This window comes from Monopterus albus, unplaced genomic scaffold (genome assembly GCF_001952655.1).
Source record: "Monopterus albus unplaced genomic scaffold, M_albus_1.0 scaffold169.1, whole genome shotgun sequence".
In the NCBI taxonomy this organism is placed as follows: Eukaryota; Metazoa; Chordata; class Actinopteri; order Synbranchiformes; family Synbranchidae; genus Monopterus; species Monopterus albus.
Window position 1 is genome coordinate 605,258 of NW_018128049.1, and position 7,435 is coordinate 612,692.

At 41.7% G+C, this 7,435-nt stretch overlaps 1 long non-coding RNA gene across 2 annotated transcripts in view; it reads right to left on the reverse strand.

Annotated features, from left to right (window-relative positions):
* Positions 1-353: 353 nt before the first annotated feature.
* The window catches only part of LOC109969040 (uncharacterized), a 41,885-nt gene continuing 34,803 nt past the window's right edge, over positions 354-7,435 (reverse strand). The window contains exons 1-5 of one of the 2 annotated variants that reach the window (XR_002276222.1): positions 6,852-7,000; positions 6,559-6,613; positions 6,091-6,315; positions 5,088-5,171; positions 354-4,025 (exon numbers count right to left, since the gene is read on the reverse strand). This is a non-coding gene — a long non-coding RNA (uncharacterized LOC109969040). Of the gene's footprint in view, positions 4,026-5,087; positions 5,172-6,090; positions 6,316-6,558; positions 6,614-6,851; positions 7,001-7,435 lie in introns of those variants that run through there. The other variant, XR_002276223.1, reaches the window with a different exon arrangement.

Below are 7,435 nucleotides of genomic sequence, written 5' to 3' on the forward strand. Positions count from 1 at the left end.
CAAGTCCAGAGATCTTCCAACCCCCAGCCTGCCAAAAGCAGCCCGGAAGCAGAAAGACCCCGAACCACGCATTGCTATACATTATTAATCATTTCTGGGCTGTCGAACCGTGACGTCACCTGATATGCCAGCTTGGCAGCTGAGCAGAGCAGTAGACAAAACATGAAGAAAATAATGTGTGTGGCTGTTGTTTTCGTGGTGTGTATCTAAAACAATTTGACATAACATTACACATTAAGACAAATATTATGGTTACTTTTACCGTCATAATAACATTCGTCCCTGACTTCAGCTGCCTTAACCAACCTTGCATTTAACAGCCTGAGGAAGACATCCTGGCTGCACTAACATTCAGACAACAAATCTCTGAATATCTATCTAACTAAAAAATAACCTAACAGCTGCATGGATTACATTCACCAGAAACACAATTTTACTCAACAAAATCCAGCACCCTCAGAGTTCTTAACTTTGACACCCAAGTATCGAGTTTGCATCCTGTGTTCCATGAGGTTTAGACTCTATCATTTTGGTTAAGATTAAGAAAAGGTCATGGTTTGGACTACCACAGACATATAATTTGCCATAGAAAATGCCTGTTTCGGTGTCTATGTTCCCACCATGTCCAGTCACTTACTGTATTACTAAGTTACCCAGTTGGACAAATTCCCCATAGGTCTTCTTATCAGGCAGCTTTCAGAAACAAGTTGCCAAGAACAAATAGAGAAAGGATCAGCATGACTTGTTTATAAAAGAAAGCTGATTAAAAACATTTAAATACATGGGATCTGATCTGTGAAGTTCAGAGAGTTTGGAGCAGCTAAACTTTAGTAAAAGTAGATTAAAGGTCAAGGAAGACTCATTGAAAGGATAAGGGTAACATGAAAGTGAAACACTGTCTTTAGTGTCACAAATACATTAAGTGTGTGTTTAGCTGGATGAAGCTGGGGGGGTGGGGGTTGGGTCCAAGCCTGGCATCCTGTTTCTCCAGCGAGGTGTTAACCGAGTGAGAAATGTGGCGCCCGATAGGACGACTGGCTCGCCTCCACCTCCTCCCACCGATGCCACCCTCTTCTTCATCTGATGTGTCAAAAAAAAGTGAGGAGCAGCTAGATGGGGTCACAAGGGAGTAGAGACAGACACTGAGGATTTACACAGTGCGACTGTGCATTTTTAAGCATGTGCTCATGTACAGATATCCTGATTTTCTGAAAATATATAGTGTGTACCCTGTCTTCTTTGTGTGTGTGTGTGTGTGTGTGTGTGTGTGTGTGTGTTCTTGTACTCCTACTCTTGTTTAGACCACTGACAACACTTTGGCCAGCACTCACTTCTAAAGGGTTAGCATAATTGTTAAACCTATTAAATTGTGCTTTTATTAAATGGATTTGAAATTACCTAATTGCAGCACGATTGATGCAATACAATTCCTACACTGAGAGAAACAGTCAAACGCCACTGTTTATCAAATTTAAATATCTTTTACAGTTTCATATACCAGTGAGCCAAAACATTATTATCACTCACAGATGCAACAAATATCACTGATTATCTTGTAACAATCATGCTTGTCAAGGTGTATATAAGACAGTAAGTGAAGAGTCAGTTCTTGCTCATTGTCTTTGATATGGGAGAAATGGACCAGTGTAAAAACCTGAGTGACTGACAAGACTTGTTGATAGCTCCTGATTACCAGTGGTAACTATCATCAGTGATCCAAGGAGGTATCATTGTAATCCAAAAACATGATGGACCTAGAATTACTGCTTCCAGTTCATCATTTCATTCTTGTGTCCAAGTGGACACAAATTTGAAGAAATTCTCTCAAGGTGACATATCGAGTTTACAAGAATGGGCCGGACAGACAAAACCTGATGTCCCCTGCTGTGGCTGTCACTGGCATGGAGGCATGGCCTTGTTGATGGCGTTCTATCATTTGACCTGTGCGAAGCTGGAGGAATACAGTCAATGGTGAAATAAAATGGTCATTTACAATGAAGACACCAACGAAAATATCTAAGTGGAGACACAATGTGATTTACAAACTTCTGTCATTAAGAACTGGTGCCAGAATCATCAGAAAAGGCAAGAGACTTGGTTGTTTATGATCAAATTGCAAAATAGCTACCTGACCATATCATGTCCCACCTCCTGCCAGGTCTGAACACACTCCAGGATGGATTCAAACCTGATTGTTCGGCATGAATTCAGAAGTGGTCTGGGACACTTGTGTCCACATTCTCTTTTTAGTCTGAGCATCAATGTGTCCTGGGATGGATTGAGGGAACGACTACTAAACTAACACCGTTGGCTTGTTAACATATATGTTTTTGCGCTATTTATACATTATAACTGAAAAGACATACAGCAGAGGACATTTGCATAGCTTCTATCACTGGGTATGTGTGTGCTACTAACCGACAGTGATCCCCAACAGCTTGCAGAATGATGGAATGGCTTCCTTTGCAGTTGAAATAATCTTCACCAGGCAAATTGACAGCAGAAATGTACTGGACAACAATAGTTTTCATGTAGGCTTTGTGCATGTAATCATAACAGACACCAGTAAAAAATTTGGCAACAAAAAATAACTGGGGACGTGGGTGATTTAGACAATAGTGAGTGGAGATTACGCTGCACTCGGTGCGCCATAAAATGGTGCCTTGTTTTCTTTTTGACACCATATGATATGCAGCCAAAATAAACTGTGTGAGGAATGTGGTTCTTTTTTAGTTTTAAGACAACTGACTTGATCAAGATAGTGATTTGGTGACTTTTGAATTAAAGTGACGTTTACTGCATCGTCATGCTTCAGTGGTGATGGCAAGAACTGCATGCAGCAGTCTTTATTAGAATAAATTAATGCCCAACCACCCTTATGCGTGAATCATATCAGCCTAATTTTCCACATGATCTATGATGATAAAGACACAAAAGTGGAAATGATGTACATGTTAATTTGCATATAGAGTGGGAGAGGTCAGATCCGATCACTCAGGACGCATTTGGATATGCATTTTAATGCCAGGTGTGACCGCGTGCTCTTAGAGCTGGCTACTTGTGTTCAGATTTTCCAGGACGCTTGTTAATGCCAAGTCTGAACAGAGCCATAGTCCAGAGTTCATGTGTGAAAATGGCTATATATTAGAAATAGTGGCTCAAATAAGTCTAGTAATTTAGGATCATGTTTAAAATAACAACAATTGGCTTGTTGGTGGATTAAATTAGGGTTTATGACTGCTCCAATTTTACCATTTGTTAGCTTTTATTTATTTGGGGTAGCTTACTGAAAGCAACCTCTCTTTTTTACATGAACACTTTGTTCACATTTGCACAGTTACACACATTCACACTTGGAAAATGCTCAGTGGAGCAGTGGGACTAATGGCCTTCCTCAATGAATGAAACAAATTCTACTTTAAAAACTGGGGAACTGAGTTTGAAAGACATTTATCAGAGAGGGTCTAATAAAACATGGTTTCCAGTTGGATTATGTGAATTGTAGGATCAAGTTTTTTTTTTAATTGCTAGGAACTAAAAGTCAGGATATCAATTTTGCCACTCCTCTTTGAATATGTTTCTCAGGAGTCCCTCGGTTTTATGAAAGTGCAAAATATGTAGAGTGGCTGTTTAAGACTATTATTACAATTATATTAATGTAGAGAAACTTACAGAATGAACATGCTGCATGCCACAAATGTACTTCAACACAAAGAAGTGGGTATTTCCTGCTCCACTGATGACATTCTGTGTGTACTGTACCTCCATCAAAGCAGCTCCCCTCCACTCTCTCACTCCACTGTGCTTCTTGTCACTGGACACCGGCCTTCACCAAGGGCACTGTGGCAATGGGATCCAGGGCCCCGCCCCCTCAGCCCACTGCCCGGAGCCTAGACGAGTGTTCTGGGGCAGAGCTGATCGATAAGGAGTGGCTGAGATATGCCATTACAGGTGAGGCCCATCACTGTGCCATCCTAGCTGCTCCTCACCACAGCTCCTTGCCCATTCAGCAATATCTGCACATACTGGGGAGGGAGTAAAATGAGATGAGTCATTTATTCTTTCAAGTGTTTTTGAGGTCCTGGGAGGATTTAGGGATCGTTAGGGCATATAGCTCTGGTCTACCACACCCTGCCTTGACATTGTCTGTGGCTTGGTCACATGGAATTACATATTAAACTCAATAATCCCAATTTTTTTCCATTGCTACTTTACTGCTGTTGACTGCTATAAGAAAACGTCTTTCATTGTTGACCAGTGTAAACCTGGAACTGAGAAAAAAAACATCTTTCATCTTCAGGTCAAGACAGTTCTTATTGCTATGTCTGATCTGCCCACACAAACATATTCCTTCCATCTCCATTACCATGCTGAGGCTAAGCTAAGAATCCCCTCCTTCTTTTTCCGCTCCCCATTTTTCTTCTCGAAGAGCAGCCAAACAAATGGCGGCTACAGTGCCTGTCAAGCATCCCTGTGTCCTTTCAAGTTTGACTCAGAATAATAACAGTAATGACGGGTGATGTGAGAGTGGATAGTTATCGCCTTTAAGGCAAATAATAGCTCTTAATGCCAGTGCTAATGGGCAAAAAATAGATTCCTTTTTATCCAGAAGGAGAGCAGTTAAGAGCACTTGTGTAGAGTTCCCGTGTGGTAAAGAGTCCAGACTGGCTGATGCTTGCAGCTAATGGCTGAAGCATCACTGTCAACTAAGTGGCATTGCAATGCTGTGCGGCAGTTCATTTTGTCAACTGCTTTTGTTGAACTGAGGTCAACAGTGTTCATTAAGCATTTGAAAGGCAGTACCAGAGCTGTGGCAAGTCATAATTGCCAGATTTTCTTCATGTTGTTGGTGAGGTTTTTTTTTTTTTTTAAGAAAAAACACAATATCAGTATGTAACATACAGAAGGTGTCAGGTCCTTAACAGAGGCAAAAACATTAATGTGTTTGTCCTGGTAACTCAAAGTAAGTATGTAAAGAAATAAATAACTTCTGTTTCTGGAAGTCATGTTTATCAACCATTTCAAAACAGCAAATCTGTCCCAACTAGCCTAAAATTTGGGGGAAGCATCATTAAGTTAGGAAATACCTCCACTCTGTGCTGATATTTAGAGGTGTACTCCAGAGGTGTCCTGGTCTGTTAGGACCCTCTGAACCTCAGGTCAGGTAGATTCTGTAGGAACAGAGATATTTATTGATGACAGTAAGGGTATTAAAAGGCAATGACAAAAATTGTACAGGTTTAAGCAAATGCTTACGGCTGATTGCATTGAACCAAACAAAACAAAACAAAGAAAGTGGTTCTCACAGTCTTATGGCAACAACAATGCAACTAGGTGGCACCAGTCACTAGAATGCTCCGACAGTACCTCTGAGTTGTTTGAAAAAAATAAAATAAAATAAAAAAGTGGTTTTCCAAATCCAGTCTGGCTCTTGGAAGGTTACAGGTGATATGGTATATTAGTGACCATACATTAGTGACCATACATGTACACTGTACATACAAGAGGAGATATTATACTTCATTTCTTTATCAGGGACAACACTAATTAATGAGGTTAATTCTGATCTGGAGCCCCAGAGCAGGATACATTCTATGTAAAAAAAAAGAAGGCATTAAAAATGGAGACAAAATATCAAACCACGAGTGAGATTGAAACTCTGTGACCTCATAAGGTGAAGCATTTGGAATGGTAGGTACAGTAGAATGGCCAGATTCCATGGAGGAGACAAGTTAGTGTCCCATTACAGACCTGCAGTAAATGTTCACCTTCTCATTAACCATAAACACAATTTTTTCCTGTCCTTCACAAGAAAGCCTTGGTACTGTACTTACAAATCTTTTGCATTAGGTTTTTATTTGCAGAACTGTCCAGAGCTGTAGTCCATGTCTGGTGATAGGGTTGATAATTTAGGTCCTAATCTATTATAAGGAGAGATTCTGATATCCTTGATAAAAACTAGCACTGGTCTCAGAAATCCATTACTATTACTAGCTCTGTAAAAATAAAAACATGCAGCCAATATGCATGTTGTTAACCTGCCTATATTGTGTCACTTCCAGTATCAGTAGCCACTTTCAGATGGCTCACCTTCATGCACTGGCTGATTTTGCCCAGCCTGCCTGCCCTTGTCCTTGCTGGCTGGTGACAGAGGACATGTGGCAGACCAGGTCAGCTTTCAAGGGCTACTGGCTGGAACTTGAACTTCTAACATTCTTTAGTAGCAGGAGAGCCCCTCAGGGAGGCTCATATCAAAAAGGGGCTCCTTTTACTCTTCCTTCCCCTTTCATGAAAGGGGGGATCTCTGTACTCCTCCTGAGGAGGGGATAAAGGAGGGGTCACCCAGTGGTAGTGAATTCAGGTCTCCTCAGTGTGATCTACAGCAGTTTAAATGCTGACATATTCATATAGAGACATGCGTAGTGCAAAATGCTGCATGTCAATCAATACTGAAGAAATGGGTCAAGGTCAGTATGTCTGTTCTTTAGCTGTTAACCCATCAATCACCCTGCAGACACTGCATATAACATAATGAGAAAACATATCCCTTGGAATTACCTTCATATTGAACAATTCTGCAGCACAAATTGAGATCCAGAGTCCATGTGCAGACCTGCAACAGGAAGCAGCGTGCCCTTTGTACAGTGATATAGAAAGCTAAACTATTTTTAATGAAGAACAAACACAATTTCTCGTCTTTTTTAAAATAATTGTTTAGTCTAAAAGCAACTATTATAATAATATATATCATCTATTATTTCTTGGAGACCAAGATGACATTGTCAAAACACTAGACAGTGAGTGAACAATTCAGCATGTGAGATGTTTGGGAAATGGGTAGGTGCAATGACCTGAGTGCCTCTGGCCAGGGTTTAGAACCTGGTCCTGGTCAGCAGTGGTGAGCGCCTACTGACAGTGGTCTAGCACATCAGTGTTGATCTTAACATTTTGACTCATCAGTGTAAATCCAACTATAGGGGGATCACACTCCTCAGCCTCCCCGGGAAAGTCTATGCCAGGGTACTGGAGAGGAGAATTCGACCAATAGTCGAACCTCGGATTCAGGAGGAGCAATGCGGTTTTCGTCCTGGCCGCGGAACACTGGGCCAGCTCTATACCCTCTTCAGAGTGGTGGAGGGTTCATGGGAGTTTGACCAACCAGTCCACATGTGTTTCGTGGATTTGAAGAAGGCATTCGACCATGTCCCTCGCGGCGCCCTGTGGGAGGTGCTCCGGGAGTACGGGGTCCAGGGCCCTTTGCTAAGGGCTGTCCGGTCCCTGTACGACCGGAGCAGGAGCTTGGTTTGCATTGCTGGCAGTAAGTCAAACTTGTTTCTGGTGCATGTTGGATTCCGGCAGGGCTGCCCTTTGTCACCAGTTCTGTTCATTATTTTTATGGACAGAATTTCTAGGCGCCGCCCGGGGCCGGGGGCAG